Source organism: Ornithodoros turicata, chromosome 6 (assembly GCF_037126465.1).
Source record: "Ornithodoros turicata isolate Travis chromosome 6, ASM3712646v1, whole genome shotgun sequence".
In the NCBI taxonomy this organism is placed as follows: Eukaryota; Metazoa; Arthropoda; class Arachnida; order Ixodida; family Argasidae; genus Ornithodoros; species Ornithodoros turicata.
The window spans coordinates 31,893,260-31,905,771 of record NC_088206.1 but is presented as its reverse complement, the minus strand read 5'-3'; the positions used below and the strand labels follow the sequence as shown (position 1 = coordinate 31,905,771).

Sequence of the window (12,512 nt, the reverse complement as noted above, 5' to 3'; positions counted from 1 at the left end):
TGCGGAGATATATCTGAAAGTGTCTGATGAAAACCCACGAAAAAATCCACACTGCACATCCAGCTCCGGGACTCGAACCCGGGTACCTCCCAAGTTCTCCCAGGTATGGGTGAACTTGCTTTTCAAGGACGGCGTGGTATCAAATGAAGTACCTTGTGCTGTGTACCAATATGTCATCGCACGAGAAAACAAAATAAACGGCGTCCATGTAAAGTATACCCCGACAAAACGAGCACAGGAGTCGATGTTGTACACTACAAATCAATATGGACGTCGAAAAGATGTACACGAGTCAATACGAACACCATCTCGTCACATGTCCCATGCGGAGTCCCCCTATTTTAGGGAATGTGGGCAGCGCGCCAAGCGGGCGTTTCACCTGTGAGAGGAGGAAATTGCGAGGAGGTTCCGCGGACAGCCGCTCCATAGGGATTTGGGAAAGTGACCTGGTCGCTCTCTTATTAAGTAGGTCGTGGCGCTGACTACCGAAACGTCGACCCCCTCCCTAAGTGTTAATAAACTCCCCTTTGTGTTTACTTGTAAGTTCTTTGTCTTCTTCTGATTTTTCCTATATATACACGGTGTCCCAGAAAACGTGTCATTGAATTATAATAAAAAAACTACGCCACCTAGAATCATGCGGTCAATAGCATTTGTTCTTATTACGTTTTTGCCACCTCCTAATGTGAATGTCATGTACTCCGAGTTTAATTTTGTAAATATTTGCGAACTGAACTCAGAAATTTGCCAAGTAAATGTCACTTTTTTACCCCACCAATACGAAGAGCGTGCCGAATTCACTCAAATTCATGATAATTCACAGTGATATTTACGAGCTATCCCATCGAAAAAAATAGCCGAATATCATGCGTTTTGAAGCACCGGACCATAGCGCGCGATGACTTTTTGAGCGCAATCGCTCGCAGTGCGACGAAAGGAGGTTCCGAAGCCAACCCACAGAGTGATAGTAGAAAAAGTAACAGTTCCTAAAATTGGGAGAGGGAAAGCATTATCCAAGCGAAAGTCGGACGTGATAAGCCGTGCTTGTTTTATCTCTTTCTGCGATGTCGAGGAGGGCTGGGTTTCCAACCTCCTTTCGTCGGACTGGCACAGATTGCGCTGAAAAATTCATCGTGCGCTATTCTGTGCGACCTCCGTAGAGCACGATGTTCGGCTATTTTTTCCGATGGGATAGCTCCTGAATATCCCTGTCAATTATCATTAATTTGACTAAATTAGACAAGCTCTTCACATTGGCGGGGTAAAAAAGTGACCTTTACTAGGCAAATTTCTGACTTAACCTCGCAAAAATTTACATAATTAAACTTACGTTACACGACATTCACATGAAGAAGTGGCAAAAACCCACAAAGAACAAATGCCATTGACCGCATGACTCTAGGTGGTGCAGTTTTTTTATTATAATTCAATGACACGTTTTCTGGGACACCCTGTATATACAGTCAACCCTCAATTTATGAACACCCTCGGTTCCCGGAAAAATCGTTCATAAATCGAAAATTCCATTGTTGTGTTTCCGTAGGATTGTGTTTATAATGCAATATATTGTGTAATTTTGCTTTCGACCATGCCTTCTGCTGTACACTTGGTCGACCCTAATGCGTCCCCGGAAAACGCGTTTGTTGTTCGGATTTCGAGGGGTTAAAAACCGAGGGTGCAATACCTGGAAAAAGATTCCTCCGTTCCGGCATCATTCATAAGGCCACGGAATAATACGTTTGAAGATTTCTGTTGACCTGAGAACAATCTGTTCATAAATTGAGGGCAAAAACGCTGGGCAGCTCCTAGTTTGTTCCCAGAAATTCCATTCATTATTCGGATATCGAGGTTCATAAAACGAGGAAAAAATGCATGTAAAATGTTTGGTTCCTCCTGCTCCTGTTCATAAAACGAGGGAATTCATTAATCGAAGGTTCATAAATCGAGGTTGACTGTATATAAGTTCAAGAGGTTGATATATCAGACAGCTGCGAAGTTGAATAAATGTAAAATAATAAGACGTGGACGACAGATTACAGGAAAGTTAACAAAAACTAGTTTATTTAGTGGGTAATCTAACACAAAGATTATAATATACGTACTATGAAACGTTTAAAAGAACGGTACACGTTTCCATAATGACAGTCTTCGTCAGGACAAAAAGAATACCGGCGTTGCACATTGCTTAAATAGGTTCGGTAAGTGAGGTCACAATCGGTGCAAGTACGCCACGTGGTGGTCGTCGGTGAGTCACATTCTGGAACATTCCACAAGGTCAAGTCGCGGCGGAGTTATGAACAAAGGAAAAACACAAACGGACGGGATGAGATGACTGGTGGCTATCAGTAGGAAATGGGTAGCCTTTACATAACGTCCCACTGATTGAGGTGCTTTATATCACGTCGCGGATTTGGGGAATATTCTGAGCGTCTTCCAACTGGTAACAGTGGCAAAAATTAAGAGGCGAGAGTGGCATAGAGCGGTTTGAAACAACGCTGGCTTATGGCTCTACGAACAAGGAAGAAGATCTGGCGCACGTGCGTTTGGCAAGATCGGCTCTGCAGTGGATTTCTTCCATCTCTCTCGGTGACTGCTTGCTTTCAACTCGTTTAGAGCTATCCAAAATCAGTCTAATCTACTGAAAACAGTTTTCGTCGGGACAGCGGCGATACCGTAAGTTCTTTCTGCGTTCCATATACGATGGCCTACTGCAACACAAACGTCGACGCGTTGCTAGACTTAGAATATTTTGGGGGTGCAGTTCCGAGGGGCTTATTGCTCTTAAGAATTAGCGAATGCATATAAAAGTTAAATAATGCGTGAAAATGAAGGGGGTCACGCATCGAATACAAAAATATAAGGACCATGAAAAGTGTGGTCCAGAACGTTTCTATATAGCTTTTTTTAGTCATGCCGACATCCGGACTAAATGGTCGGACAACCCTGGGCAAGGGCACATTGATGTCACGGCTGTAGGTTTTATCCGGCAACACACTGCTTCGGGCGATTCGGTAATAATCCACAGTCATGGGTGCTTTGGACGAAAATACGAAGACTATAACAAGACAGACCCAGAAAGGTTTTATCCGTCTTGGCTTTATGCTTTGGTCTTGTCGTCTATCGTGGACCTCGGATGAATAGAGAGAGAAACGTCTCCGTGACGTAGTCATAACGTTGATAGACATAACGAAATCGAAACAAACTGCACGAAGAGTGCCGCCGTTTCACTAAGCCGAATTCCTTCATATATTTCAGGGGTAGCTTTTTTTATATTAGGCACACACAAATTAGTTGTTAGTACGACCTAGTCGGGCGCTTGCTTTGTGAAGAAACATCACCAGTACTCTGAGAGAAACGCGTACTGCTTCGAATCACGGAGATGGAAAGGTCCGGTAGGCGTATTTCCAAACCATGTTGCGCCCAGCCAGCGCGGCTTTCTCCCACAACGCTCCTGTTACACCACTGCAACTGCTCCTTCTAACCACGGAAGCGGTGGCGCCAGCGACCACGAAGGGCCTTCATAAACACCGAGAAGGAAATATGGTGATGTGAGATCTCCTGTGCATACCCCCATCGTTGTCATGAAATCGTGTTCTGGAAGGTACTAGAAGATAGCAGTACTTTAAAAAATGTAAATGAAAATTTAAATGTAAATTTCCGTTTCGCTGAGCCGATTGGTTAACCCTCTAAAATATTATGTTCCCACTGAAAATGCCCTCATCGTTGGGCATCCCTTCTTACTAACTCACTTTCCAGTTGTTTTGGGAAAGTGTCTGTAAAAACCGAGGAAGCGGGAGGGGGGGGGGGATCTGCGGTTAGGCTTCACTCAGGTACCTTGGCCAGGAAGGATGCCTCCACGGAAAGAATACTGCAGGTTCCTGTGGCAGTAAGTGTGGAGAAGTTACAATAGGCGACCTACAGTTACGTAAAGAAAAAAAAAAAGTTCAATAAGATGTCAAAATCCTGTCCCACGGGTTGGGTCGGGTCGATGTTCAATTGGTCGGTGAACAACCTTACTATCCGACACCACTTCCGTCGAGATTCTTGGGATAACGGTGAAACACTAATATACAAGAGAGAGAGAGGGAGAGAGAAAACGACAGGAATTGTCGTACGCACGTGATCATGTGTCACCTAAAAGAAAAATAGTTGCTTAATTCCAATACTTACTTAACTTATGATGATGTTAGGTTACCTCGGTATCGCCGACTTGCATGTCAAGTCAAGTGTGCTAGGTTCAAAGGCAGCTGTCATTGAACATGCGAAGGATTCTCCCGTTTGAAAATGGTTGTTTGGTGAACGCACTCCGTTCAGCTAAGGCAGTTGGCTATTCTCTGTCACATATAATATAATTCCTTCACAATAATTGCATAACATAGACATTGTACGTGATTGAGGAACCTGTCTTGGAAGGGGAAGTTCTCTATCAGTAGATACTTATTGCGAAGATGTACATTATAGACATTTGCGGGTGTGAAGAAAAACAAGGCTTGGATGGCTACCAATGGGCTTACATATTCTTATACTTGACACCGTCGCGGCGCGAAAATCATCCTTTATTCGTATGCTTGTTCTGTGTTCCAAGGAAACTGTTACATAACTAAGTAAGAAATCAAACAAAGAAACAGCCCGCCGACAAACCATCGATGCAAAAGCGCGCCAAACTGGAGTAACCTTGACTGCGCGAGCCTCGCTCTGGCGCTCTTGCGACAGCTAGCGACGCACTCTCCATACCAGAGGAGGGGAAAAAATGATGCGTTTTTGCGGGCTTGGCATGCGTGTCTCTTGTGATTCCTTCAGAGAAGGGTATTGGTGTTACTTTCTGGAATGTTGCTGGAGTTTTGAGAAAGTGCTGGTGGTACCTGTCGTCGTTTTCGCTTACTACGAGATTCATTTCTATTTCTGCGGTCAGTACTCACAATGAAATAATGTCCTCTGCTGTGAATCAAGACCAAAGCTAACGACTGCATCCACGCACGGTTAAGACAGTACAGGTCTTCTGTCACCAAAGAGTGCGGTTTAGAACATATAGAATAATGGTATCACTTGAGAGGTGATTCGCAAGAACTTAAATTCACGAAAGGAGTTAGTCTTGCTTGCATCAGGTATATTGTAGCTTCATAGGGATGTAATACTAATAGATGCCTGTTCTTTGCCTTGGGGTGTTGTGTGTTGAATCAGTGTATAATGTCACGTGTCAAGATGTGATATCTATCATTATGTAAAACTGTTCTAAAATACAGCGTTTATTTAGGCCACATTGTAGCAGCCGACGGAAATGGACGACGAGCGCCGCCATGGACGTTTCGTCACGACGCGTATCTCGCGCATAAATTTCTATGGGGCGCGCGTATCATGGTCATTCTTTCAGTTGTGGCCTGGCTGCCACATTAAACACTTCTTGTCATTCAGCCTTGCCTGCTGGTCCTTCTGCACCCTATACAGCTTGGTGACCAGGGCGCTGCAGCGTATACCAGGCGCAGCCACCAGCCCCTACCACTCCCTCCGACGATGCCTCAGTGCCGTTTCCTTCGCACTTCTGGACATTGACAACGATGCCGTGAGCGGCCATGCGTGAGAAGAGCAGGCGGAGATGATGTTCGTGCTCTTCTGGAGACGAGCTGGCCACAAGCAAGTCATTGTCAATATCCAAAAGTGGAATTCGGAGTGTCATTCACAGAGTTCCTTTGGCACAAAGTCTCCCCGGAGGGAATAACACCGCTTCCCTCCAAGGTCGAGGCTATCTCCAGCTTTCCGCAGCCCCAGTCCATCCGGCAACTTCGACGCTTCCTCGGCCTCATCAATTTCTACTGGCGTTTCATTGCGCACTGCGCGGAAACCCTTCGCCCCCCTTGAAGCCCTTCTCTTTCAGTTGAGACGAGCTGCCAAGAAGTTGCTGTGGAATTCTGACGCGGAATCGAGTTTCCTCAAGATCAAGGCCGATCTCGCCGCTTGCTATCTGCTTTGCCATCCCCGGCACGGCGCGCCGAATACACTCATGGTTGACGCCTCCCGTCGGCGCGGTGCTGCACCAGTAGATTGGCACAGCATGGCGCCCCATAGCTTTCTTCTCGAAGGCCCTCAAACCTTCCGAGCAGCGCTACAGCACTTTTGGCCGCGAATTGCTGGCCGCATACCTCGCAGTCAGGCATTTCCGTGTCTTCCTGGAAGGTCGCGCTTTCTCCATCCTAACCGACCACAAGCCCTTGACCTACGCTTTCCACTCTGCCAGCAGCCGGTATTCCGCAAGGGAGATTCGACAGCTCACCTATATTGCTGAAATGTGCACAGATATCAGGCATGTACCGGGAGAAGGAAACGCTCCTGCCGACGCCTTAAGTCGCGTTGCCGCACTTTCTATCACCACGCAGCGCTTTTCGCACGAAGCCTTCGCTTCTGCCCAACTCCAGTATGAAGAGCTGAAGCGTGCACCGCTAACACCACCTCCTTCAAACTGCAAGACCTCCCCATTCCCGGCACTTCCGTTACCATCTGTTGCGACACATCAACTCCTCAACCTAGGCCTTTCGTTCCTGTCACGTGCCGCCGGGCCGTCTTCTCATCTCTCCACGACTTGGCGCACCATTGCATTCAGGCAACTGAGAAGCTTGTCGCGGACCGCTTCGTGTGGCCTTCAATCAATCGAGACGTCCGCGCCTGGGTTCGTTCCTGTCACCGCTGCCAGCGTGCGAAGGTCCACCGCCACACCTCACCCCCCCCCCCCCCTCGGGAAGTTCCAGCATCTTGACGCGCGTTTCGACAACGTCCATCTTGATATAGTCGGCCCTCTCCCACCATCTCCTGGCTGCCGCTATACCCTAACCGCTGTCGACCGCTTCACACGTTGGCCCAAGGCCACGCCGATGGCAGACGCCACCGCAGAGACCGTCGCCAACACCTTCGTCGCGTCGTGGGTCTCTCGGTTCGGCGTGCCGTCGCAGGTCACTACGGACCGGGGCCCACAGTTCCAGAGCCTTTTGTTCAAGGCCTTTTGCTCTCCGACCTCCTCGGAACCACTCGCGTCCGAACCACGTCATATCACCCTGCATCCATCTGTCTCGTAGAGCGCCTTCATCGCCACTTGAAGGCCGCATCGTTAATCGCCGCAGGTTGATCGCATATTTTCCCCCAGCTTTTCTTCTATTTTTGTCACGATTACTAAAACACCCTATATGTTGCCCTTTCGTAATACGTACTCCTTTTGTTGCCAAATGTGCATCAGCTGCAGCCAACTGTCGCGCCTGCATAACAAAGCTTTAATTTGGATAGCTGGAGCAAATAGTTGTTCAGATATGACAGTTCAGTCTCGACATGTCCACGTTGAAGTTACGAACCTTCCATCGTGAGAACGCACGTGCAACGTAAAAAATACTTTACGGTTTACGCAGCAGAGAGCCAAGGACAGAAAGAACCAGACGGGAAGGCTGCGTTCTCCTGTCTGGTTCTTTCTGTCATTGTCTGAGCTGCGTAAAACTTTAACTATGACTTACCAACTACCCCGTTTCTTTACCTTAGTCAACACAAACAAGATGTCTTTCTTACTCCCACTCTCGCTCCATTCGAGGTATTCTATCACTTATGAGTAGTGTAGCACATAGAGAGAAAAGAAACTGAAACCGACTCCGTCGTGAGGCCCACAATATTTCGGGTATTTTGCAAAAAACGTCATTCAAAAAGCGCGGCAGTAGTGAGAACGCCGCCGATCTGCGCCGAACGCCGCGTAGACTCACGCCGCCGCCGCCGGCCAAAAATAGGCCCAACGCTGCCGCCGACAAAAACAGCATCAGCGCACACCTCTAGTCACGCCTGGGCTGCGTGCATGCGCAGTGTACACAGCAGCGCGCGCAGAAATTCCGCGCGCTTTTTTACGCCTCGCTGAGTCACAGTATCGGAAACTTGACATCTGTTATGTACGTCCTGCAGCCAGGGCCGGTGTTAGGGGTGTGCGGGGCCTGAGGCAAAGGCCCATCGCGGCGCCTGCCTGCAGCGACTTGTCTGCCTCAGATAGGCAAATACAGCGGCGCACTCCAATGTATTCCTTCATAGACGGAAGCGTATTAGGCGCACGCGATGCATTCTGGACAGGTCTTCGTTACATGTCAGGGCAAACGTCAAAACACACGTGACCCTAAAGATGGCCGCGCCCATGATCGGCGGCCAAATGGTTTGTAAACGACGCGTTTGCTGTTTCTGTCCGCCGTTTTGATCGTTTTTCGACCACCGTAATTATTTTTAAGCGAAAATCTCGCAGTAAAACGCGTCGATTTGCACATAAGGCCTCTTATTATTGGCCACTTCCAAAGACGTGATGACGATCCCGCGTTAAAGGGACTATGAAACGATTTTTTTCTTCGTTTCGTTCGAAAGAAGACGTTTTTCTGAGTCTAGAACCGAAATTTTACTTTCGTCGCGCGAGCGGATTTCTCGGGAGCGAATTTAAACGGAGCGGCGAAGGGAGGACAGCTGGCGCCGCGCCGTGACGAGCTGCCGAGCGGAGACACAACGGGTAACTTGACGCGACCACGGCCTGCTTAGCAACACGTCATCGTGACGTGTTGCCGAGCCGAGGAATCCCGCCAGGAGCATGCGCCGTAGGATCCCGCGTATGCGTTCATCGGGAGTGGAAATCTCCATAACAGCAGCTTTCGCGCGATCGGCAGATTTCGGCAGTGGCGGCAGCCACAGCGCGAGCTCGCGGCATTACTTGCCATTGTGCAACACCGGTGACGTAACGGGGAACCGAAGAGCGGTCCGTACAGTTACACCATCGGCAGGGAAATATGCGCGGGAGAGGAGGAACGCGGAAGAGACATTTCCAGCGCGCGCTCCTCGCAGAGTGGAGCGATTTCGTCCGGAAAAATTTGTGGCATATTAGTTTCTCTGCGGGAAGAACAGTTTCCATCGAAAAAAAGTATGGGGGTTCGGGAAATTTCATAGTCCCTTTAAGACACACTCAGCCGATGTGATGTACTTATATTAAGGAGAAATGAGCTACCATGTCGCGGAAGAAGCATCGTATAGATTACGCTGGCGTAATCATCTCTTGACGTGTTCATCTCTTGTCTTTACGATGACGGGAATATGTCCGCAAGCGTAAAACGACACGTAAACAAAGTGACATGACCTCAAAATGACGCCTATGGCATGCGACCACGACAAGATGGCGGTTTTGCCAAAAGCACCCGCTTGAAGGCAGTTACAAACATGGCGGGTTTCTGTCACTCCTGTATAGCAAACGGGTCGAGGCGCTGCCCCTGCCACTCGTTGACTTTTTCGTGAATTAATTGTTGACTTCGTCTGCTCTACTCGCTATATCGTTGTTTTTCTTCTTTTTTTTCGGTGAAAACATCTGAGTCATCGATGAATACTGGTTTGCGTCACGTAGGAAAGAGACAAAGAATCGTAGACGGATGAGTTGGAGGTGATTCGTGCCGACTTGTGCCTATATTTTTGTTGAATATGGTTATGTATCTACTGATAACTATGAGTGAAGCAAGGAAAAAATGCGGTCGTATAGTCTTGTATCTGAACGATGAACAAACAAATGTACTCTTTGTTTATCACCAGTCAGAAGTGTTTTATAATGCATATAATAATGACTATTTTTCCTGCGTTGTGGAAACACAAGAAAATGCACAATTGTGTATTATTTTTCTGAGTATCAACTGGCCTTGTGTTTTTCAAAAACTTGCTTCTTCTCCTATTGCGATCTTTTCTTGCTGAACAGAATATTGCCGAACTTCTTATTCTGACACTAAAGCCGCACGTGACTGAGCTTTTCCACATAAAATAAGCAATGCTACATTGCGACACCTAACGCTGTTCACACAGGTCAGAGGACCAAGCACGAACGTGGCAAAGGAGAGCAGACATCAAGTTTTACCACCGTCAATACTTTGCCATGTGATAATGCTGAAGGCTTTTGTATCCTGCCCTATTGCTGTGACGTTTCTTTATATTGCTGTGTAACTCCTGAAAACACTGATATTTCTTTCTTTCTTCAGCTATGCGTTTTATGAAGTCGTGTCACAATGAGGATAAAGAAAAATCACTGGACGATTACAATAGTCGGTAATGCGAAATTTGAGCGCAGATGTTGAGGCTGAGTTATACATCACTCTTTTAATTTTCCACTAGCACTCCGGTAGCACTCCTATCTAGAGATGCAAAATTTCCGGAATTTTGAATCGCTCAAAAAAACCAGTTTCTTTCGGGGGGTTTTCCGAAAAATTGGGAAAAATGGAAACAAACGCGGTTACTGCCGAGTGGAATCATTTCCCGGCCAAACCACAGCATACAATGAGCTGGAACCTTTAGTAGTGTTCACCTTCTAGGCATAAATGCAGAGCAGAGCATCCCATGAGACTGCTGTCTACTCAGCGATAGGTAATGGACCATTTCCATATTCGCGTCGCCCCTGGCGGCGGAATGTCAAACGTCGTGTCTTTCCTCCCAATAATGGTGACGCTTTACGAACTGGCACGTACGTTGCGTGGGAAAGTAGCGAGAGAAGATTGGAAGAAGTATGCGGAAAGAGTGAAAGCGCATTGTACTCATTACCAGACCTCAAACGTCCGCGTAACCTTGAAACCGATTATCTCCCCACAATGAACATGACAGTCGCCCGCAGGTGGGTCCATGGCGATGTTTTCCGCTCAAAAATGGCGGACTCAAGGGCTGGGCATGCGCATACGCGTTGTCGGAAATGGTCCATTGGAAGAACCAGCAATTGAAGACTGGGAGGTGGTGGGTTCGAATCCTACCGCCGGCTGTGCTGTCTGAGGTTTTCCCTGGGTTTTCCGAAGACTTTCCAGTCGAATGTTGGCACAGTTCCCCCTGAAGTCGGCCTAGGACGCATACTCCCCTGTCCCCCACTCCTTCCTGCTGTCCTCACTCTGTCCTCACTCTGTCTGTCCACGTCTGTACGCCGCTCATAGCCACAGTTGCTTCGCGGCGCCAACACGCAAAAAAAAAAATAATTGGAACAACCCGCCCACTCCGACCAGAACTCCGACATTCTGTGAACGCGATGGCGATCGCTTGGAGCAGCCAGACGGAACTCTAAGTTGGTGGTTGTTGGCGGATTAGAGGGACCCAAGGCACTGTTGGCGGATTGGAACGCATCGAAGGCACGAAAATTTACATTTTTGAATTTTGTCGCCGGGAAATTTTGGGCAATTTTTCCGGAGACGAGGAAAAAAACCGAAAAGAACTGTTTTTTTCCCCAAAATTTCCGTTTTTTTTCGGGGCTTCGCATCTCTACTCCGATCCCAGTTCGTGATAGTCATGACGGTCATTGGCGTGTTTTATTTCGCTTATATAAGCAGAAGCCGCAGACCGAGGGTGGCTCATTCGACTGCTCTCGTAGCTCCCTCCTCCTTCACTTTCCTCCTCGCCCCCTCTTCGATCTCCCTCTCGCGTCCTCTTCACTCTCGGCGCACGTTCCCCGCTGCTTTCCCCCTGACGCTTTCTCGTATTTTCATCCTTCGATCGCTCCTGGGGCGGAGTACTGGCCACTTGTGCTGCAGCGTCGTCTCCATAGTAACGCGTGCTGCACGTGACCCGCTTCGTCGTCAGAAGGAAGAAGTGACCTTACTCGCAGCCTGCCACCGTCGCCGGGCGTGTGGCGTTCGTAGCCATTGGGCGAGGAGGTCAGCCGACGCAAAACGCTGCGATGTTCGTCGTTGAAAATGGCGCTTGTGTACACGTTTCTAGTGGAACAAGGAGCTGCTTCAGTGAAGTCAACGAGGACATTTCGTGTTCACAAGGATGTCTTCACGTGGTTGTCGGAAGAGCAGTTTGTTTCCTTCTTCCGACTGTCCAGAGCCTCGTGTATACACATACAGGATGTATATGGAAACATGGACATGACATCGAGTGTTTCCCATGTAGGGAATGTTATCACCCGCATAAGCTGAGTTAGTGTGCTTGTAACCCACCATTGTGAAGTTAACTTCGTCTTGCACAAACATGACATTCCTTTATTTATGAAATATTTGGACACTGCAATAAAAAAAAAAAAACTAGCAATACTTGCGCTATTCATTTGTATGCTTTTTCTGCAGAAGCTTCTGCGCAAAATATTGTGATATTGGAACCAGTTCCTACGGGAATGAGCCAGCACATATTTTATTGTCCGTATTGTTAGTAACTCTGATTGGCATACCTAATATAGGCGGTCAATGCTTCCTGCGGTCCGCCGTTGTTGTTCCACCATTCTCGTTCGTTCTTCAAGGAGTTGGTGCGATATTGATGGTGGCACCTGCCTCCTCCTCCGTCGGCATCTGCCTCCGCTCCGCACATTTTGAGCTTGGCTGCTTGCTGTAGCCGGCAACTCTCTGGAAGCCTCAGCAGGTTGTGTGTCGCCCTGAGATCTTACCCGAATAACTGCTTAGTTTAGTTGTACAACTAGAAAGGAGGAGGAGGTCACTCGAAAAGCTCAGCAAGCACACCGTGAGTCCACCAAATAACTTTATCCTCGTCAGTATAGCAATCTTCCACGCGGTGTATAG

At 47.9% G+C, this 12,512-nt stretch overlaps 1 protein-coding gene across 1 annotated transcript in view; it reads left to right on the top strand.

Moving 5' to 3' along the window:
• The first annotated feature begins 2,488 nt into the window (after positions 1 to 2,488).
• Positions 2,489 to 12,512, top strand: part of LOC135397813 (uncharacterized) — a 158,530-nt gene continuing 148,506 nt past the window's right edge. Inside the window, exon 1 of the mRNA XM_064629372.1 lies at positions 2,489 to 2,673. The gene's annotated coding sequence lies outside the window, so the exon portion shown is untranslated. The remainder of the gene's footprint in view (positions 2,674 to 12,512) is intronic.